Source organism: Chroicocephalus ridibundus, unplaced genomic scaffold (assembly GCF_963924245.1).
Source record: "Chroicocephalus ridibundus unplaced genomic scaffold, bChrRid1.1 SCAFFOLD_26, whole genome shotgun sequence".
Taxonomy (NCBI): Eukaryota; Metazoa; Chordata; class Aves; order Charadriiformes; family Laridae; genus Chroicocephalus; species Chroicocephalus ridibundus.
The window spans coordinates 789,072-812,026 of NW_026961775.1; the positions used below are offsets into that span (position 1 = coordinate 789,072).

General features: G+C 45.8%; 1 long non-coding RNA gene and 1 pseudogene across 1 annotated transcript; one reads left to right on the forward strand and one right to left on the reverse strand.

Moving 5' to 3' along the window:
- Positions 1-4,922: 4,922 nt before the first annotated feature.
- On the reverse strand, positions 4,923-5,955 carry LOC134509746 (uncharacterized). The gene is made up of 2 exons (XR_010069399.1): positions 5,343-5,955; positions 4,923-5,212 (listed from the first exon to the last, which is right to left on the reverse strand). It is a non-coding gene; the product is annotated as an uncharacterized LOC134509746 (long non-coding RNA).
- Positions 5,956-5,961: 6 nt separating this feature from the next.
- On the forward strand, positions 5,962-22,195 carry LOC134509692 (medium-chain specific acyl-CoA dehydrogenase, mitochondrial-like; annotated as a pseudogene).
- Positions 22,196-22,955: the final 760 nt, after the last annotated feature.

The window sequence follows — 22,955 nt, forward strand, 5'->3', positions numbered from 1 at the left end:
AATGTGTATGGTTGGGATGTCGCTGCAGTCTTGGCTGGCCGTCATAAGGAGGGTGGGAGATGCTGGCCTCTGCTCAGGCATAACAGCAGCTTTTTGGGTCCTGCCTGGATCTCCGTTAGGTTGGGAGGGGAGCAGAGGGCAGAGGGAGTGAGGGTAGGGATGTAGAGAACAGCACTGAGGGATTGAGTAGGCCCTCCTTGAAGTCTCTGAGAGCTTTGCATGTGAGGATGGATGTTTAGCCTGTTCCCAGGAATTTTTGATTTTGATCGTTCTGATTTGACAGCTTCCAAGGAGGTTGCTACTCTCTCTTTTGTTTATGTATGCTTTTATCCAGGAGAATTTTTTCTGATTTTTGCATAAAGGGCCTGACTCGGGGATCTCCTCAGGTTGTGCCATTTTCCTCCCTTCCTGTAGTTGGTGGCAGTCTCTGGGCTCTCCTAGTTCCAGACAATCCCTAGGGATGGCACCCAGGAAATCTTTCCAGGGTCTGGTTTTCAGTCCACGACAAACAACATCGCAGTGGCAAAGTAGGAACTCCCTGAGCCGCAGAGACGTCCTCTTCTTTTCTCCAGTAAATCCCTGTAAATACGTGTCCAGGTACTTCCTCCTCCTGCCTTGCTGTTCTTCTGTGTGTGTAGTGACAGGATTAAGGATCGCTTGTGTCGCACGGGGACTTTGGCGTGAACAAGCAGCAGTTTGTACCTGTAACCATGTAGAGAAGCCAGGTGTGCCCGAAGGAGCCAGGGGGAGGATCCACAGAAGCACCAAATCACAGAACAGCTGCGCTGGGAAGGAACCAAACCCCTCGCGTCAGCTCGGGCAGGCTGCCTAGGTCACGTCCCATCAGGTTTTGAATACCTCCAAGTGCTACCTGAAATGAAAGCCCTCGAAACCAAAAGTAGTTCAGAGAGGAGATATTGCTTTATTCGCTGTCGGGTGCTAGGGGGAAAAACCCACAAACCTAGCACCCCTTACCGGGGATATTCACCCATTATTTATACACAAAATATTCTCATTATTCCGCCTACCTAATACATAACTCCACCTAAGCTTACATATTCATTAGGATGACTGAATAGTCTTTTTGTACACACATACCAAATTTTGCTACGTCAGCAAAACACTTCTGCGCAAGCATGAGTGTCTCGGTGGTCATTTGGGTAAGGAGACCCTTCCTCACGTTATCCTTTTAAGGCATTGAGTCATCTCAGGACAGTAAAAGTTTGCTGTAAGTTTGCCAACTTCTTGAAGATAATAAGGATGTTCTTTCAAGTAGCTGTAACTCTATCCTAATTGGTACAGGCGTACATACTTGATGTACAGAAGAACCTTGAGGTGATTAACTACTTCTTGTGATCACACCCTTGGTGATGAGCTACTTCTGGCTGTCTCCTCATTATCGCTATCTGTAACATCAGCTCAGTGAATAACTGTTTTTTTGTACACAGTAAGAAGGTCAGTAATTAGCTACTTTCTCACACAATAAGAAGGTTAGTAAGAAACGATCATTTTAGAAACAAAGCAGAGGCCTGTCTTTGGTAACACAAGGACTGAGAATCCACAACTCCTCTGGGCAGCTAGCGTAGCTCACAGGAAAGAAAGTATTTTCTTATGTTTGCAAAGTCCCGAAGTGCAAAGTCCAGCACCTGGGGAGGTGTGACCCCCTGCACCAGCACATCCTGGGGGCAGGCCATTCGGAAAGCAGCATTAGATGGCTCCTGCGAGGCTGCAGGCTGGGATGGGGGAAGAGGGGGCTGTGTCTCAGCTGGGGACTGCTCCTGGCACAGGGCTGCACCACAGAGCGCAGCCCCTCCAGGCTCTCTGCCACCGCGGGGGGGGTCAATGCAGAGGAGCACATCCCTCCTCCTGCACCGCCTCTGCCACCCCCGTGTGTGTCACATCTGTCCCCGACGGCAGCAGCGGGAGCAGGGAAGGGGACAGGCAAGTGCCCTCCCTTGCGTGAGGGCTCCGATGGCCGGGGGAGCTGTGGCGGGGACACGGGATGGGAAAGAGGGGCTCCAGGTGAGTACAACCCCCCCCAGCACACACAGCTGGGGAGATACAGACCCTCACCCCCCCCAGGCACAGGGGCTGTGACCCACGGTTCCGCTCCAGGGGCCGGCGCGGAGCCCCTCACTCATTCCACACCCGCCCAGTGTCTGGTTTTGGGGACACAGACCCGCCCTGCTGCAGTGGCTGGAGATTAAAGACTCCCATTTGCCCCCGCAGCTGCGCTGGGAGCCCACTGCTCCAGTACCTGCGCTGGGAGCCCACTGGCTCCGGTAGCTGACACCACAGCTCAGGGACACTCCACCCTTGGTCTGCCACCAGCAGCTGGCACCAAATTCCACTCACACACACAGGGGTGTCACCAGCAGCCGGCACTTGGTCCTTGCAGCACAGAATCACAGAATCATACAATGTGTTGGGTTGGAAGGGACCTCTAAAGGCCATCTAGTCCAACCCCCTGCAGTCAGCAGGGACATGTTCAACTAGATCAAGTTGCTCAGAGCCTCATCAAGCCTGGCCTTGGATGTCTCCAGGGATGGGGCATCTACCACCTCTCTGGGCAACCTGGGCCGGTGTCTCACCACCCTCACTGTAAAGAACTTCTTCCTAATGTCTAATCTAATCTAAACCCACCCTGCTCTAGTTTAAAACTGTATGTCTTTTAACAATTAACTCCTCTACGTTTCACGCAGGTGAAATACAAACTTAGATGGTTTCCTAAGTCCTTGTTCCTTAACGCAGTTAGTCCTGAAAAGCCCTACACCAAACTTCATCATATTTTGGAAAAGGTCAGGACCTTTCCTCCAGGGGACGAGGCAGAAGCTTTGTTCTGAGCCTTGCTCTGACCGTCCTTGTCTTCACAAAGCCAGACAAGCCAACATTACTACCAGACGCAACCAAATGGTATATCCAACCCTTCTTTTTCTTCATAGTTCATGTTAGATCGTCATAGAAATGTAACCCCGTACCTTCTTATGACATTAAAAAAAAAAATTCCATGTGTTTACATGCAGTAGTCAAATTAAAAGCCTCCAAGGCTAGGAGGAGATATGGATTTGTAATTAAAAATAAAAGACTGACAATTTGAAATGAAGTAATGTTTGTGATACTCAGGAATCGAACAAGCTAAAAACATACCTGAAAATATTTTAATTATATTTTAAAATGTTCTTTCATGGCAGTAGCTTCAGTAAATTGCACTACATCAGTCCCTGCATACCATTCAAATTGCGTTCCATTTCTAGAATAATGGTTCACTAGCAAATGACAGAATACAGTTTGTTCCTAATAATTTAAAAAAAAACAACAACAAACAAACTGTAAAACATTTATAACTACTACTAAAAAAATAACACTTCAGCCTAGATTAGAATTGCTAGCTTTAAGGAATGAAATATATTTTGTGGTGTAATATTTTTACTATGTTTTCTTGCTAATTTATACATCTCAGCAACAAGCGTGAGGTATCCTGGTGGTTGGTATAAAAGAGGATTCCAGTCTAACAATGCACGGGACTGCGGAGGTTGTCATTTACACTGCAGTAAAAGTAAATGGCAGAGTAATAAGGAATATTAGAGTTCTTACAAAAGAGTTCAAGAAATAAAAAGGAAAGAGAGAGGCTGTTATTTCCTTCTTCTGTAAGAAAGGCTACAAACACTAGATGTGCCTAACAGAAACGTCTAGTGTCATTTCTTCACTAAACAACTCGGGAAGTCAAGGTTCGAGCGGTTCAGGCTCTGGCAGATATCCCTTTCTTCCCAAATACTTAGCAGCGTTGGGGATTTTTTTAATGTACCCCTTGAGGTGAGTTGAACATATCTGGGCTTAAATATATATTAAAAAAAAATAAAATAATGAGCAACGCTTGGGGCAGAGTCCTACCACCACGAGCAGTTCTGTGAGGGGTCTGCAGAGAGGGGGCAGGAGCCGATTCCTTGTGGGCCCTGGGACCCTGCACCCACCCTGTGAGCATGGGGCCGGGGGTCCATCCCCAGCCCAGCGCTGCTGCCCGCAGGTGGTCCCTGGGCTGCCTCGTGCTCCACGGTGGCTGCAAGACCAGGCTGCTCCTTCCCTCACCACCAAGGGAAACCTCACCCGGGCATTCCTGCCTCCAGCCAGTTCAACCCCTGCCGCGGCTGGACCTTCTCGCCCTCTGTACCCCAAATTAAAGGAGCTTCTTTACTTGCCAAAGGGTTATGGATCCCAAGCTTGAAGACGCTTAGAAATAACAGTTCCAATCCCGGCTGTATCTAAATCCCTTCCAGCAACTAGTAAAGGTCCTTAGTCTATGGCATTCTTATAGGTGTCCCTGCAGTGCTGCCTCCAGCTCTGGGGCCACCAACAGCAGAAGGACACGGAGCTGTTGGAGCAGGACCAGAGGAGGCCACGGAGATTCTGGGAGGGCTGGAGCCCCTCTGCTGCGAGGACAGGCTGAGAGAGCTGGGGGGGTTCAGTCTGGAGAAGGCTCCGGGGAGACCTTCCAGCCCCTTCCAGTCCCTAAAGGGGCTCCAGGAAAGCTGAGGAGGGACTCTGGATCAGAGAGGGGCGCCATGGGACTTGGGGGAAGGGTTTTACACTGAAAGAGGGGAGACTGAGATGAGATCTCAGGCAGAAATTCATTCTGAGGGCGGTGAGCCCCTGGCCCAGGTTGCCTGGAGAAGCTGTGGCTGCCCCATCCCTGGAGGGGTTCAAGGCCAGGTTGGACGGGGCTTGGAGCAACCCAGTCGGGTGGGAGGTGTCCCTGCCCAGGGCAGGGGGTGGCACTGGGTGATCTTTAAGGTCCCTTCCAACCCAAACCATTCTGTGATTTTGTGATACTGACCCGCCTACCTGTCTCTAGAATTGCGTTGTGGGTGGAATCCTCGTTAGCGTACTCACAGTAAAAGCTGCACTGCTCATTAAAAAAAAACCAAAACTGTTAAAACCTTTATTGGTAAAATGGGATGAATATATTTCTCTACATCACAGGGCTGTTGTGATGTTAAATGAACTGAGGAATACTGAGATATGAGGTATGCAACTATACAAATAAGAGATAAATAATACATGAATAAAAAGTGGTCTGCTCAGGAGTACCACACCATAGTCAGAACGACCTATGGAGAACCACCATGTAAGATGCCACACAGAACGCAGGCTTGAGAGATGATATTTAAAAGCCCCAAAGCCACACAATTCCGTGTCCTTGAGACTCCATTTAAAGCTAGAAGAACACAAAAAATCTTCATTAAATATTTTAATAACAAAGTTACAAATCCCCTTTTACTCAACTGCTCTCAAAGTACAGGGAGAAAAAAAATCCACTGGTAATGGAGTGAAAAATCAGTACTTACTACAGTCAGTAAATGCCCGGAGTCACGTCAGTACAAAGCCTGTACGAGATTACCATCAGCTTCTTTTTAATCTCCTGATAAGTGTGCCAAAAAATAACTCTTACATGGCCAGCTTCCTCCTAACGCCTTTCTGCTGCGGTAGGTACAAAATCAACAGTTACAGCCGTCGGCAACAAACCCAGCAACCCAGAACCCAACACACCCAGGCAACAACGCAACTAAAAATACTTGGCACACCTTACCTGGAACCGTCATGCAAAATTAAAACGCTGCCCCAAAACCCAGCTTTCAGAGAAAGGGGCTTCACGTCTCAGTAATTCGGTTAAAAATCTCGTACCAAAGGAGGTTGCTCATAGAGAAATCAAATTTCTCTCCAAAGCGTATTTTAATAAAGCTTGAAGTAACACCGCTTTAATCCACTTAATTTTAATAATACAAAAAAAAAAAAAAGGGCTGATAATTTGCAAGATTGATGATTTTGGGTGCAGCCGGAGCCGGGAGCGTTTTACAGCCCCGTCTCCCCCCCCCCGCACACCTCCCGGCGGTGCCTCAGACCGCCATGAAACCTCACGTTTTAAAACAAAAAAAAATAAAAATAAACATGTTACCAGCGTGAGCGGCTGCGGGCGGGGAAATGGAGGGCGCAAAGGCCCCTCGGGCCCGCGGGGTCCGGACCCGCCCCGCCCGGGCCGGGGCGGGCAGGCCCGGCCCCCCTCGGCCCCGCCTCCGCGGCCCGGCACTGCCGCGAGCCCTCCCCAAGATGTCGGCGTTTGCAGCCAGCCGGGTGAGCGGCCCGAGGGAGGGGGGAACGGGGAACGCTGGAGGGTGAAGAGCCGGGGGGGGAGCCGGGCGGGCGCTGCCAGCCCCCATCGGCCCCGCGGGCTCCCAGTCCGCCATCGGCCTCGCGGGCACCCTGCCTCCCCTCACGGCCTCCGAGGCGGACTCGGCTGCGCCGCCGGTGGCATGCTTTGATACGCCGTCCGTGAAAGCTGTTTGCTGAAGTACTAACCCTCCCCCTAGGAATTAAGAGCGTTCCTGCCGTAAGAAGTTGTGGGTGACCTCCCCGCCCCGGGCAGCAGGGCGGCTCACGGCTCGGGCAGCCCCCGCTGCGCGCCCGCCCGCCCCCGGCTCCCCGCCCGGCTCCTGAACTGGGGGAAGGGTGAAGGGCGCTGGGACGGGGCGGCTGGGCAGCCGTCCCTCCTTCCCTCAGACAGCCGCGTCTGTCTCTCCTTCCCCGGGGCAGCCGTTTGCTCCCCTCAGACAGCCATGTCCCTCCTTTCCCCGGGCAGCCGTTTGCTCCCCTCAGACAGCCGCGTCCGTCCCTCCTTCCCTCAGACAGCCGTGTCCCTTCTTCCTTCCTTCAGGCAGCCATGTCCTTCCTTCCTTCCTTCAGGCAGCCGTGTCTCTCCCTCCGTCCCCCGGGTAGCCGTGTTCCTCCTTCTCTCTGGCAGATGCGTCCATCCTTCCCTCAGACAGCCATGTCCCTCCTTTCCCCGGGCAGCAGCTGTGTCCATCCTTCTCTCAAGCAGCCATTTTCTTCCCTCAGGCAGACATGTCCTTCCCTCGGGCAACCGTGTCCCTCCATCCCTCAGACAGCCATGTCCCTCCTTCCTTCAGACAGCCGTGTCCTTCCCTTGGGCAACCGTGTCCATCCTTCCCTCAGACAGCCATGTCCCTCCTTCCTTCTTTCAACATGGTCTCCCAAAGCATCCTCACAGGGAAGCTTAGAAAGTGTGGGTTAGGTGACTGGACACTGGGGTGGATTGAAAACTGGTTGAAAGACAGAGCTCAGAGGGTGGTGATTAGGGGCGCAGAGTCCAGTTGGAGGTCAGTGACGAGTGGTGTTCCCCAGGGGTCAGTTCAATACATTCATCAATGACCTGGATGAAGGGACAGACTCAGCAAGTTTGCCAATGACACAAAGCTGGGGGGGGTGGCTGACACACCGGAAGGCTGTGCCGCCATCCAGAGAGACCTGGACAGGCTGGAGAGTTGGGCAGAGAGGAACCTTATGAAATTCAACCAGGGCAAGCGTAGGGTGCTGCACCTGGGGAGGAATAACCCCATGCACCAGGACAGGTTGGGGGCTGACCTGCTGGAGAGCAGCTTGGTGGAAAGACACCTGGGAGTCCTGGTGGACAACAGGATGACCATGAGCCAGCAATGGGACCTTGTGGCCAAAAAGACCAATGGCATCCTGGGGTGCATCAAGAAGAGTGTGGCCAGCAGGTCGAGGGAGGTCATCCTCCCCCTCTACTCTGCCTTGGTGAGGCCGCACCTGGAGCACTGTGTCCAGTTCTGGGCTCCCCGGTTCAAGAAGGACAGGGAACTGCTGGAGAGGGTGCAGCAAAGGGCTACCAAGATGCTGAGGGGACTGGAACACCTCTCTTATGAAGAAAGGCTGAGGGATTTGGGTCTCTTCAGTCTGGAAAAAAGACGGCTGAGGGGGGATCTTATCAACGCTTATAAATACTGAAAGGCTGGGTGTGAGGAGGATGGGGCCAGGCTCTTTTCAGTGGTGCCCGGGGACAGGCACAAACTTAAGCATAGGAAGTTCCACCTAAACATGAGGAGGAACTTCTTTACTTTGAGGGTGGCAGAGCCCTGGCACAGGCTGCCCAGGGAGGTGGTGGAGTGTCTGTCTCTGGAGACATTCCAACCCCGCCTGGACGCATTCCTGTGCGACCTGCTCTAAGGTGACCCTACTCTAGCATGGGGGTTGGACTAGATGATCTCCAGAGGGCCCTTCCAGCCCCTACAATTCTGTGATTCTGTGATTCCCTCAGACAGCCGTGTCCCTCCTTCCCTCATGCAGCTGTGTCCTTCCCTTGGGAAACTGTGTCCATCCTTCCCCCGGGCAACCATGTCCATCCTTCCCTTGGGCAGTTGCGTCCTTCCCTTGGGCAGCCGTGTCCATCCTTCCCTCAGGCAGCCATGTCCTTCCCTTGGGCAGCAGCTGTGTCCTTCAACGTGGCCAAGCGCTGGGTCCTGCACTTGGGTCACATCGACCCCATGATTGCCTCAGGCCGGGGGCAGAGTGGCTGGAGAGCTGCCCGGCAGAAAAGGACCTGGGGGTGTTGGTCGACAGCCGGCTGAGTATGAGCCAGCAGCGTGGCCAGGTGGCCAAGAAGGCCAGCAGCATCCTGGCCTGTGTCAGCAATAGTGTGGCCAGCAGGACTGGGGCAGTGATGGTCCCCTTGTACTAGGCACTGGTGAGGCCCCACCTCGAGGGCTGTGTCCAGTTTTGGCCCCTCACGACTAGAGAGACATTGAGGTGCTGGAGCATGTCCAGAGAAGGGCAACGGATCTGGTGAGGGATCTGGAGCACAAGTCTGGTGAGGAGTGGCTGAGGGAGCTGGGGGTGTTCAGCCTGGAGAAAAGGAGGCTGAGGGGAGACCTTCTCGCTCTCTACAGCTCCCTGAAAGGAGGAGGTAGCCAGGGGGGTCGGTCTCTTCTCCCAAGGAACAGGCCATGGGACAAGAGGAAACAGCCTCAAGTTGCACCAGGGGAGGTTTAGGATGGATATTGGGGAAAATTTCTCCACTGAAAGGATTATCAAGCATTGGAACAGGCTGCCCAGGGCAGTGGTGGAGTCGCCATCCCTGGAGGGATTTAAAAGCCGGGCAGACATGGTGGTGAGGGACATGGGTTAGTGGTGGTTTTGGCAGTGTTGGATTAATGGTTGGACTCAATGATCTTAAAGGTCCCTTCGAACGGAGACAATGCTATGATTCTAAGATCCCTTCCCTCGGGCAGCCTTGCCATGTCCCCCGGTGGGACGCAGATGCTTCCCAAAGCGTCACAGTGATGCTGGAGGTCAGAGAAGGCAGCTCCACCTGACGGCAGCCGGTCCCTCACAGACCAAGGGTGATGCTTTGGGCATCAGTGGTTGGAGTTCAGCCCCCACCAACCATCGCGCCGCGGCCGCATTTCCAAGGGTGGCAGAGCTGGTGTAATGCGCGAGGAGTTGGCTTTGAGCATGGCCACCGGCGACATTGGCCACTGGGGACTTGTCGCTGAATCCACCCAACGACAGGGAGGTTGGCAGAGCGGGCAGGTCGTTGCCCAAATCCCTACATGTTGTGAACTGTGGTCCTTTGTCACCCCTTTGTGCCACCTCCAGGTATGAACCCCCCTCTCCAATCCGTATTTCTATTTGTTGGGGGCAGTGTTGGGTGTTTTCAGAGTAACCGTCAGTGTTGCCCACCACTCAGGTACGAAAACCATGATCGACTTGGGTTTTCTAGCATGAATTTGGCAGCTTCTTTCTTGTAGGGTGTCACCTTTAGCATTATATTGAATTTAGGACTTTTGCTAGTTTAGACAAAACTTTTTGGTGACAAAGTTATATGGGACTGGGTCATCCTTAATTAAAAAAAAAAAGTCATTACAATTACCTGGCTTTTCCTCAACCTTATCTTCTTGTCTGTTTCCAGGTAAAATAAGGTATGAAAAGTTGGGAGGACTGAGGTCTCTCTAGGTGTTTGTGGGTATTGTTTGATTGGTTTGTTTTTTTCTATGTAGTGGTGGTAACAGTTAGGTAAGAAAGCTGAGGCAAGAAGGTAAAACTGAGGTGAGAAAGCAACGTACCGTTTTGTAATGGCTGTGGCTTGGGAAAACTCCAGATGAGTAATACATTGCCTACTGGAAAATACAATCCTGAACCATTAATACACTCACTTACCTCTTCAGTATTCAGAGCTTCTACGCCTAGCAGTGGTCTTCCTGCATTTCTTCACCTTTTAGCTTTATAGATGTTTTCGGTATTTTCTGAAAATACTTCTTTTTCGCTGTGTTGATACTTGTCATTGCCCGTGTTCTTCATGCTTCGTTCTGCAGTTGTGCTGCAGCCGGGCTAGTGGCTTTAGGAGACTTGAGCTGCAAAGATCTTACACCTCATCTTCTCTTTCTCTTTAGCAGATGCTCCGAACCATTGCAGGCCACGGATGGAGAGCACGTTCTAGTAAACCTGCTCAAAACGTACACATAAGCAAACCTGGAGCTGGCTTTAGCTTTGGTAAGTACTGCAGTTTTTACAAGAAGTACAATGCTTAAGGACAAATTGCAGTGTGTGGAAAAAACCAAAACAACTGTATTGCCGTTTGGCATGAATTTACAATGAAGGTGTTTATTCTGAATAGATTTCTATTCTTTTTTTTAAAAGTGTTCGCAAACCAAAATTATGTTTTTCTCCAGGTATGCGTGTGATATTTATGAGATTTTCTTCCTTTTTAAACTAACATCTGTCTTGAGCTTTTTTCATTGCCAAAGTTGCCTTAGCTTTGCATAATTATCTCATGCTGGCTTTTAAAATGTTAAAATAACTGTATGTAGCCTTAGTTGAACTTGATTGTAAAGAATTCATCCTCATCTTGGTGTATTATGTATGTAAAAGTGAATTTAGTGGGTCAGCAGGTAGATGTTTGGAACTGGGTAGCCAGAATTGTCAAATAAGGAACATTTATCTGCCTCCGTCTCCTTCATTCAATTAGCACAGCCAGCTTCTCATTTCTGTTGGTACTGCATTTTATGGTACATGGTACGTCCTTCTGCATTTTCAGTATTTTGTGAATAATTGCGTCAGAAGTAATTAAGTGCACTGTACATGTTCGTTAGAGATGAGTGGAGGTTTTCTCCAGACGAAGGAGGAAGCTGAGCTTCCCTGGTTTCTGGAGAGGCCCAGGACGGTGGGTCCTCACAGTTTGAATTGTCCTGGAAGGACCTGAGACTTGTCGTGTTTTTTTTTCTTTTCTCACAGTCTGACAACTGGCAGAGAATACAGAATTTGTGACTTTATTTTTTACTTTTCTTTTTTTAATAGAACTTACTGATGAACAGAAAATTTGCTTTGGAGGAAATTATTCCTGTTGCTGCACAGTATGACAAAACTGGAGAGGTAAGTTTACCATAGAGTAGAGGAAAAATAGATTTTTATCTTAACCTGTGTAAAATTTAAAACATCAACTGTGATGAATCAGGCAGTGACATTCCCTCTCTATTTCAGTATCCTCTTCCGCTCATAAAACGGGCCTGGGAACTCGGTCTTATAAATTCACACATACCAGAAAGCTGTGGTAAGTAAACATTCTTTTTAATCTGTAAAATGAAACAAAGAAAAGGCCTTGGAGGATTTTTATATGTGTAATTATGCGTTCTGTATAAAATGAAGAGTTGCATGCTTGAGCACTGTAAATTTAATCAGTAGGCGGGTTGACACATACAAATGTTATTAGGGGTGGATGTAATCCGGCAACAAATTAGACAGATCACGATTTAGTAACTTACAACCAGTTTTTCTACCACAATTACAACTGACTGATGTTCCCCTGGTGCACCGCCTCAGCTGTGGAGGCAGAGAAATTGGAAAGTCGTATTTTGATCTAGTCTCTGACGCAGGCTGCAGCAATTTAAGAGTTTTTTCCAGAAGGACAGTTTTCCAGTTTCGGTGACAGGTACAGCTGTGCTTTGGCAGTGCTTGGGTATGTGACTGACCAGGGTAAAAAATGTTAAAATTTTTAGATTTTCTTTATTGCATCTGTATTGTGTGAAAAAGAATTTGTGGAAATGTCCATAGCAGACCCTATTTTTTTTTTTGAAGACTCATCAGAGTGTATAACTTGTATCAAAAATGTAATTAATGAGGCTAAGGCACAAAGAGACGAAAGGAGCAATTGTGATGATGACATTTACTCCATCACAAATTCTAGGGAAACTCACAGCTGAAATAGCTGGATTATTGCAATGTGTAATCGCTCCGTTATTAAATTAAAACTTAAAAGTGACAAATTGGACACCATTTACAGGCTCTCCCGAGGGAGAGCTGGGAAAATACCAATGAGCCTGATACGCCGTGTAAATAACGAACACATAAGGTGAAGTACAGCTAGAGTGGACATACACAAACGAAGGGTTTTTGTAAAAGGAAGTCATGGCACAAAAAATAATTAGGGTTCTCTGAAGTAGCTAATAAGTGTGTGAACAGGAGCTGCCTGCTTGGTGTAAAAATGCTGGAACTTCCAAAATGAATTTGAAAAATCATCAGGTTTCACAGCAGAAAAATCAGCGGCATGGTCTTGTTGGTGCTTGTGCTATTTGGAATATCTAGAAATAATCTGGAAAAGGACATCAATAGTGAGGCCACAGAGTTTACTGATGATCCTAAATTATTCAGTATAGGAAAGGTGAGGCTGGTGCAAAGAGCTGTAGAGAAGGTTGTGAAACCAGGTGACTGTTAAAACGGCAGATGGAAATTCAAAATAGGAAAAATGATGCACACAAGGAAGGAAAGAAGCAATCCAAACTTCCTAAATAAAACAGTGTCTTCTGAACAAGTTACTACCTCTAAAAAAAAAAAAAAACAAAAAAAAAAGAAGATATTTTTGGGGTTATAATATATAGTTTGTTGAAGATGTCAGCATGATGCCCAGAAGTGGTCAAAACCGTAACTGTAAGGTCAGAAATTAAGGAGGGAATGACAAAAAAAAAGCAGAAGCCATAATTCTGCTGCTGCTTGAATCCAGACTGCTCTTGCCTCTTTAATGTGTTGATCCTTCCACCCCAAAAGGGTGTTGTGGGAGTGGAGAAGGTTCCTAAATGGATGACAAAGATGATAAAAGACAGAGAACAGCTTCTGTGTGAGAAACACCTGAAACGCCAGTGTCATGGAGTGTGTGAAGAGGGATCCATGGCTCGTTGTCCCCTTCACACAACCAGAAGGCAGCAAACGAAGGCAGCAGGCTCAGGATAAACGAAAGGAGATGGTTTTACGCTCAGTGCAGGGTTAATTTGGGAAACTCATTACCCCTGGATGATACCGATGCTAAAATTGTACACAGGTTCAAAAAGAGGCCGGGCAAATTCACAGAAGTGTCTATCAGGGGTTAGCTGACAAAGACACCGAAGATCCTTTTGGCTGAGGAAGTCACCTGAAGGCTGGGGAAAATATTTTGAGGGAGTATTGCTGTAGTGTTACTGTATTTTTATGCACTTCCCAAAGTGTTGGCTTGTGTCAGAAACAGACCACTGGGTTGGTTTTCTGACCAATACAGATGCTTTGGGTTTTTATTTCTAAGCGCTGTGGTAGCCCCTGTGGCCCTTTCTCTGCTTCATAAGAACTCTTAAAAAAATTCTCAGATGTAAAGTAGTCAAAAGATTCCAGTGGTACATTCTTGCCGTTCAGTGCAACATGGCCCACAGCAAGAAGGCAAGCAGCCTGGCACGGCGAGCTGTCCTTCCAAAGTCACCTGTTAACTAATCTGACGAAACTTCATTTAGAAAGCTTGGATGGGAAGGCCTAATCGAACACCGTGCTCAATTAAATGGACGTGGGGGAATGTGTTTTTGATAAGTAAATTTTGTAAATCACTGATACCATAATGGTATCAGTGGGTTGGGGTGGGTTGAGAATGGTTTGGGTCGGAAGGGACCTTAAAGACCATCTAGTGCCACCCCCTGCCCTGGGCAGGGACACCTCCCACCAGACCAGGTTGCTCCAAGCCCCGTCCAACCTGGCCTTGAACCCCTCCAGGGATGGGGCAGCCACAGCTTCTCTGGGCAGCCTGAGCCAGGGGCCCAAGTTCCACTTTTAACTAATTTTAGTCAAATATTTCAACTGTAGGTGGCCTTGGCCTCGGCAGTTTTGAAGCTTGCCTTATTACGGAAGAGTTAGCCTATGGATGTACGGGCGTCCAAACGGCCATCGAGGCGAACTCCCTCGGGGTGAGTTCTGTCTTTTCTTACCTCCTCTAAACTAGAAGCAGTGCCCTTTGAAAAGGTGAATGAATGGTCCATTTTCTTGCAGCAAATGCCAGTAATCATTGCGGGAAATGAGCAGCAGCAGAAGAAATACTTAGGAAGAATGACAGAGGAGCCAATGATGTGTGTAAGTATAGCTTAGGAACACTGTGGAATGTTCCTAAATCATATTAATCAGGTTGGTTGGTTTGTTTGTTTAAAATACTGATACCTACTCACAACTTAGCCTGTTTTAGTTTGTAAATTAACAGTGGTATTTACTGAAAGATAAGGAATATTGAACTAGATATATTCAATAAGCAAATGGAAGATGTTACCTGGAAAACTATCCTAAGTCACTTACTGAAAATTAATACCTTTCATTTCCCTTTCAAGAGAAGGTGTAGGAGTTTAAGAAAAATGCAAGGCTTATGTGAGCACACACTCAACTCAGATGGGCGTTAAACTGCAGTTACGAACCTTAAATATTACCTAAGCAGTACTTGTTACACGGGAAGGAGTAAAGATTCACGTGCAATGGGTTAAAATCTGAACAACTAAGCCTCATAAAATGGAGCGCACAGTAACCGTAGAATGTTACCCTGTGCTCTTATTTTCAGATTTTAGAGATCCTTAGCTTTTCTATCAGAGTTTGCGAAGCATGAGGAAGTGATGACTTGTTAAAAAGTACAGAATGGTCCTGTATATCATTAAAGTAAAAGACAATTTTAAGTATTATTATGGATTTATAAGGAAAATTAACCTTAGCGTGTTTGGATTCTTGCTCAGACAGCTGTTGGGGTTGTTTGCTGTCATATTTTGGTGTTCTCCGTGCAGTTAATTTAAAACCTTTGCAGGTCAGTTTGGTGCATGTAATTCTGCAATAATTTGTGGTTGCTTAAAATGAAAATTTTTATTCCTCCAGATTTTGTGTTTTGTTTTCTTTTAGGCTTACTGTGTAACAGAGCCCGGAGCAGGCTCTGACGTGGCTGGGATAAAAACAAAGGCTGAGAAGAAAGGAGATGAATACGTTATTAATGGCCAGAAGATGTGGATCACAAATGGTGGGAAAGCAAACTGGTGTGTTGACTTTTGACTCACCTTCCACTTTCTGTTATTCTGTTCTATACTGACATGTGTCATTCCCCCCCCACAACCCAAGGTAGATGCTGGTGTTTCTTTAAAGATCTGCTATAAATCCGAACGCTCATTATGTTTCATCGCACTGCGCTTTAATCAGTGACCACTTTGTCAGGACAAGGTATGAGAAAGCAGTCCCAAGTGCTGTGCAGTGCCTAAAAAGGAAACTGAGCGATGACAAGACTCCCTTCAAAAATGCCTCTCAAATTTTGCTGCTATCAAACAAAATCAATTCCGCTTTCTCTTCAGGGAAGGGCAGCAGCAGTATGAGTTAACTCGCAAAGTGCTCGAGAGGCTCATGTTACCAGCGACCTTGCTTTGTGAGTGTGCTGACCCAGACCAGTTGCTTCTGATTCTACTGGAAACATCTCTCACTTTTAGTGAAGATAGGCAACACCACAGTCCGGGAGTTTGTCTTTCATTTTCTTAAGGAAAGATATTTTCCAAGTGTCAAAGAATCCAGATTTTGCTGTGGTGCCTATGGATCGTGCTTTACAATATCGACCTCTTTCATCATGTCTCACATAAGATCGTGCTCATCCCCAACACATAAATTCTTTCGAATTCAAGAGGAAAAACTTTATACATTTATGGATAAAGCTGAATTTTCTCGTTATTTATTTCCTGGTTTAAGGCAGAACCATCAAAGAGAATCTACCAGCTATCTTTTCATCTTACTGAACACCATAAATGTGATTTACAACTGTTTAACTTCTAACAGAAAAAAACTTACTTAAAGCTTATACTGAGAAGAATAAAATTATGATGTTTGAAATCAAGAGGATAACATAACATTCTGTAAGCAATACTGTATTTCCTAAATAACAATTTTCACGTCTGTGCTGTGAATGCGTTTCTTTTGTACTATTTGTGAAGCTGATCGTATTATTAAGACTTGGATTACATGGAAAAGGTGCAGAACCTTTGCACGTTGATCTGAAGTAATTTTTTTAAATCTTGACTTTTGTGGTAAGAGGTGCACTGCCACTTCCTCTCCCTCACTCCCTTTCGCTTTATTTTTGGAAGGTCCAAGAAAGAAGGGTTGTTAACTTACTGATAGATGTATTATATGGTACAAACGCACATAAAAATATTTAACATACGAGCTAAAAAAGTATCTGCTTGTTAATTGTGAGGATAAACTGACTCCCTTCTTCTTTGTTTTCCACTAGGTATTTTTTGCTAGCTCGTACCGATCCAGACCCAAAAGCTCCTGCAAGCAAAGCCTTTACTGGATTCATTGTGGAAGCAAATACCCCTGGAATCCAAATTGGAAGAAAGGTGAGCAGCGATCTCTGATTTGACAAGCCAGGAATTACTATTCACTTCCAAATCCGTAATGCATCAAATTGCCATCAAAGAAAAAAGCCTGTTAAGCCACCGAATGTTTTCATGTGCTCAATGATCTTTCCATTTCCACAGCACACAGAAACTATTCATGAGACGTACTTAGTAATTACATTAGTTCAGATAAGGAATTACTCAGAGTGGTCTCAAGTAAGATGACTTTGCAGAGCTGCAAAAGAATCTTTGCCACCCACTTAATTGACAAGTGCCAATTAAAATGAAGTAGCAAGCCTTGAAAGTGTAAGCAGCAAGGTGGACAACTAACCGTAAACATGGCGTGCTTTAATGTTAGCTTCTCCTGCTCAGGGAACGGGCCTCTGAGACACTGGGCGAGTTCTTGTTTGAGGGGGGAAAGAAAGAAAGAAAGGAAAGAAAGGAAAGAAAGGAAAGAAAGGAAAGAAAGGAAGAAAGAAAGGAAGAAAGGAAGAAAGGAAGAAAGGAAGAAAGGAAGAAAGGAAGAAAGGAAGAAAGGAAGAAAGGAAGAAAGGAAGAAAGGAAGAAAGAAAGAAAGAAAGAAAGAAAGAAAGAAAGAAAGAAAGAAAGGAAGGAAGAAAGGAAGGAAGAAAGAAAAGAAGGAGAAAGAAAGAAGAAAGTACTATTTTTGGTAGCAGGGAAAATTGGACATTGAACATTAGGAAAGGAGTCGGAAATCTTGAACATCTCATTTATTTATTTGTGTGTTTGTAGTACAGCTGCATTTTACTACTGCCTGCGTTTTAGGTTCTTTACTTTTTCCTCTCTCATCTCAAAAGGATATAATTGAACTAGAAAAACACAAACGAGTGATTACAGCTACAGAATTAATTTCACAAACGAAGAAAGTAAACTGCCCGGCTTTGAGAAATAAAGGGCATGCGGATCAGTAAATGCAGAACTAGTATTTGGTGTGTATGTGGTGATTTTTAGATAAAAATGTAGTGTTTGACGGGGGCGGGGAGGGGGGAGCTTTCTTTATGCTTTGAGGAAACTAAGGAATGAAAACGTGTTGTACCTTGGAAGAATGTAATTTAGTTGCCCGTCTGTAAACTTCCCTTTTCAGGAAATGAACATGGGTCAGCGCTGCTCTGATACAAGGGGTATTGTCTTTGAAGACGTAAGAGTGCCAAAAGAAAACGTGTTAATAGCTGAAGGAGCTGGCTTCAAGATCGCAATGGGAGCTTTTGATAAGACCAGACCACCTGTAAGTATCAGAAATAAGTTACTTCATAAATATGATAGGTATTTCTGATTTTCACTCTGTACTGTGTTTAATTCAGGTAGCAGCTGGTGCTGTTGGGTTGGCAAAAAGAGCGCTCGATGAAGCTACTAAATATGCTTTGGAGAGAAAAACCTTTGGGAAACCAATTGTTGAAGTAAGTTAAATATATGAAAATGAATATATCGAAAAGCTCTGTTTTCATACCAGATGCACTACTAGTGAATTTTCAAGGTCATTCCTTGATATTTAGTATGTGTGATTTATTATCTCTGCCATTGCTTGTTTTCAAGTGCATAGGTCAGTGCTATCTAAGTAAATGTAGCTTTGCAGTAACTCCTGGGATTCTTCAATAATTTATTAATGACAATAGTAAAATCACAAAGCAAACTCTGCCCCAAACCCTGAAACTCGTGGACTGTCAGGCCATACTTAAGTTCTTCAACGCTAATGCACAGGGAAGTTCAGGGAAGGAAAAAACCTCCTTGAGGTACGTGAAACAAGACTCAACGGTATTAAGACTAATAGAATACATCGCTGGTCACGCTGCTTACCAGGCCGAAAGAAATACCAATAAACATCAAACTAAATACAGATCTCATAAAAAGTAAAGCACAACTTCATAATTCAGTACTTGATCTCTGTGACTACATGAATTTTAGAATTAAAAGTCTAATTCAACATACAGTTATGAGAGCCTGATCCAAATTCGGTACAACTCCTCAAGTCGAATCTCCCCAGCGTGTTAAATTTGCAAACTAAGAAATTGAGAAGACTGTATTCTTCTCGGATGCCGTGGAATTTTCAGCGGGCGGTGTTAACCCAGTGCATTCCATCACCCGCAGCACCAAGCAGTGTCTTTCATGCTTGCTGAAATGGCCATGAAGGTGGAGCTGGCTCGCATGGCTTACCAGCGAGCTGCCTGGGAGGTGGACGCTGGTCGCAGGAACACCTACTACGCCTCCATTGCAAAGGCCTTCGCTGGAGACGTCGCCAACCAAGTGGCTACAGACGCAGTGCAGATTTTTGGAGGGAACGGATTTAATACCGAATATCCTGTAGAAAAACTAATGAGAGATGCTAAAATCTACCAGGTAAGTAAACAAGAGAACGTCATCTTTATAGTAATGCATCCATGTTATATAAAACAAACTAATGGCTGCTTACTTGCAATCATGATATACGTATATAAAAAAAGTTTCATGGATGAGAGCAATAATCCATTTAAAGAAAGGGCGTTCAAGTCAGGCAAATTCTTTCATGCAAAACTCTTTGCGTTAGATCAATAACTTGACCCACGCAAGATAAATAAAGTTTGTGGTGTGGGTTTGTTTTTCTGATGTGGTAACTCTTGGAAATTCTCGGACTCGAGAATTCTTGCACTCGATTCAAATTCTTGCACTCTTCGTTCCAAAGCTTTTGGACCCGTAGGAAACAACACTGCAGAGAACACTGATGAAAACAGCAATGCGTGCTGGGGGGTTCTGTAAGTGCAGGTGGTTTATGTACGTTCTCATCATCGCTTCTTGCTGTGCTTTAACACTTCTGTCTGAAACTCTGGTGTCATAAGCCGGGCAGATTACTTCAGTGAAGATATCACCAGCGCTGTGTGTCATGGAGTAATTATCTTGCACGTATTAGCAGAGGTGTGACACAGCCCGGAGCGCTGCGCCTTTTTTTTAAAAAAAAAACCAAAAAACAAACAACAAAACTCAACAGCAAAATGTGCTCATATTTACTGATGTTTAGCCCGTAGTCACCCATAATCCCCAAATCTTTTTCTGCAGTTTTATTACCAGGAAATTATTCGATGTCGTAATTCTGCTCTTAGCAAATACTAAGCTACAGTGCTTTATTCAGCAAACGCGATTTAATTATGTTCAGGAAACCCGGTAATTTTGTATCTTTTCACCTCTTTCTGACATTACTAGTGACCGGATAAAACATATAAAAATAGACGATATCAAGAAATGCATGTGGCCTGTGCTCTGTAATGTTGGTTGTAACCGCTGCCATCCGTGAGATTCTGGGTGGTTGAAGTTTCTCTTACAGCTGACTTTAAAATGAAAAGTATTCTCACTGGCCACGAATTTTTCTGTTCTAGGATAGAAAACTGCTGTTTTGGAATCAAAAGGTTCTTAGCCCTAATTGCGCTCCTGCAAGCGAGGAAATGAATGAGCAACTGAACTTTGTTATGATCGGGCTTTTTTTCCTGGGGGGTTCCATATGTTTCTAGAGAAAGAGGGTGGGAGGGTTAGAAGTTTTATTTGAAAGCTGAAACTCATTTTACAGGATCCCAGTTACTTAGAGTTTCCATTACACTGATCTGTCATGAATGCCTGGCTAGATAGACTTTTTTGGTTTTGATTGTTCAAATTAATCAGATTTAGTATTACTTTTTTTTTTGGTGTTTTTCTGCTCCCCTTCATTCCCAAAAGAATACAGGAAAGGCTTTTGTCTTTACAATTATTTCATCCGTGTCTCTTGATTGCGCATCACTATATTTCTGCCCAGTTCCAGACGGTAAATGCTTTTGGCCGTATGTTTCCTGTAAAGAAACTTTGTTTTCCACCTGTTCTTTTCTGCCGTATATTTGGTATTTCTCAGGGTGACACAGTTGTGCTGCGGCGCTTACTGGTGACACTCTTACACGTCCAGGCTGGGCTCTGGGCGTCTGTCTGGCCGCAGATCCAGGCTGCTGGGACAGGCCCTCGTGACTTAACTTCTCCAATTCAGAAAACTTCCCGTCTTTAATTGGCAGGGATTCTTGCAGCTACTCCCATCGCCTTACGAGCCAAACCCCTTTGTAAAGCCTAAATTAGGTATTTTCTTCCCCGGATAAGACATTTTCCCCATTGTTCTTCACCCACTGTGTCCGTTAATTTCCTGAGAGCCTTCCTGAGCTTTGATGGGGGCGTGTGAGAGCATGACTGTCTCTCCATGTCTCCTCTGGGATTAGCCCACTGTCATTACTCAAGCCACGCTGGATTTTTTTTCGGTTTTCTCTGTCTTTCTGCACACACTAATCGACATCGGATTAGTGCTACAAAGGCTTACAAGCGTAGGAAGACCCGTTAAAATATTTTCTTAAAAAATGATCAGCTATCGTTACTTTAATTCCACTTTGCAGATTTATGAGGGAACTGCTCAGATCCAAAGGATGATCATTGCTCGTGAACACGTTGGCAAATACAAGGCTTAAAGATGTGTTTCAAGCACGGCTGGCGCCGCTGTAGTCCTGTGTTCTCATGGAAGAAGACAATTAGAAAGGCCTGGAAAAACGCCTTTTCCTTCGAAATCTTTCTGTTGCGTATGCAATTAAGCAGCACTTCTGTACTCCCCGCCCCTTCCCTCACTTCGTGCCTCCTGACTAGCAAACTTGGTGTTTTCTAAACGTTTCTGAATTCCAAAGTGATTGGTGGTCGTCTTTCCCCACTCACTCTCTTTCACTCAGATCTTTGGCTTTTGGTGGGAGAAGAGGTAAACACCTTCCCTGGAAAATTTATACGATCAAAAAAGTGCACAAAAGTCAGATTTTTTTTTTAATTTCTCTTTTTTTGGTCTGTGAAGGAATTGGATTTTAGGTGTTTCTGTATTGTTTATAATGATACAGTTTTGCTCCCCCTCCTTTAGCCCTGGAGTTTGGGCGGATTTCAAATTAATAAATCTCAGGGAAATCTAAAAAAGCGGTTCTGCTTCCTCGGGAATGCCATGCTGCAGCACACGGTCTCTACGTCACCACTTGCTAAAATAAACATGCTTACAGTGGGGGTTTGTGGCCTTTAGCAACTTGCGTCTTTTAAAAAAATTGGAAGTGACTATATACTGACTTATGGACCTTTCAGAAACGTACAGTCTCATAAATTACAACACGGATTGGTGTTATTTTTCTCAAACAGTGGTGATATTACTACTTGCAGATTATCTGTATTTTTACCTGCGTCCAGAAACTAGTTTTTTGTTTTCAATAATAGGGCTGCTTTTCTGTGACTCAGCCATCTCAGTCCTCTGAATCCGGCAGACAGAAATTGTCCTTTAACGCATTTATCTCTGTGCCTCCAAGAAGGCCGTAGCGTTTATGAAGAAAACATCTGTTTGCTTGTGCCTTAAGCAAGATTTCTTCTTCGTGGATGAACGTTAAGGACAGCTCTTGAGAAATTCAGGTATGTGTTTTTATCAACGTAGGAAAAAAGAAGTATGATCGTTCAATTTTAAGCGTGTTTTCATTTTAACTGGTCCCATGTGGGAGAACCTGTAGGAAACTGCCTTATGTTCAGTTATAACGGCACTGTTCTAAGCTCGGGTATTACCCCAGATACAATAAGCGGCAAGAAATGAGAACCTCGCAACGCAGTGCTTTTCCACTGTAAAATTAGATGATCAAAATGTTGTTTCCAACAGGCATCACTGCATTCTAATAAAAAAAAAAAAAACACAACTACTTTTAAGCAGAGAGGTGCGGTTGCTTTTATTTGCTTTGCTTGCCCCATCGTTTAAATTGTATTTCAGGCGAGTTGTGCAGTGTCCGAGGCGCGTTCCGGCCCTGCTGCTCTCCGCCACAGCCCTCCCAGCTCAGCGCCCCGAAGCCCTGCGCTGCCGCCCTCTCTCCTCAAGGATTTAGATGCTGCCCAGTAAGAGAATACCGGCTTCCCGGAGCGCGGCCCCTCTCACCACCTCGCTTCCTGAGCAAGGCAGTGCTCTGTCAGGGTGAGGCAAGTGGAAGTGCGTAGCTTTTCCTCAGGCATCGCGTTTATTTCAAATCCAGTATATTTAAACCTATTATTCCTTTCCATTAGTACATGTGTATTATAGTTTGAGAAACCCACAATTTAGACAATATATTTAGACAATTATTCTGTCACACGGTGACCCCTCCCCACCCAGGAAGGAGAACTGGGGAAAAAACAAGGAAACCCGAGGGCTGAAATATAAACAGATTTAATAGGCTAAGACTAGATAACTGACACTAAAGAACAGTATTGATCCTGATACCAACATAAAACACACAAGGTTTGTACCCACCTGTTCCATCATCAGGAAGCCGTGCACTCCCCGCAGGGGACAGCAAATGTTGGACACTGCCAGCGCTGCGGCTTTGGGAGGAAGGGAAGGGCTCTGGGCTCCGGCACCGGGGCGAGGAGTTCTCAGGATCGCAGCCATCAAGGAAAAGAGAACTCCTCAGCAAATTTCCTAATTTT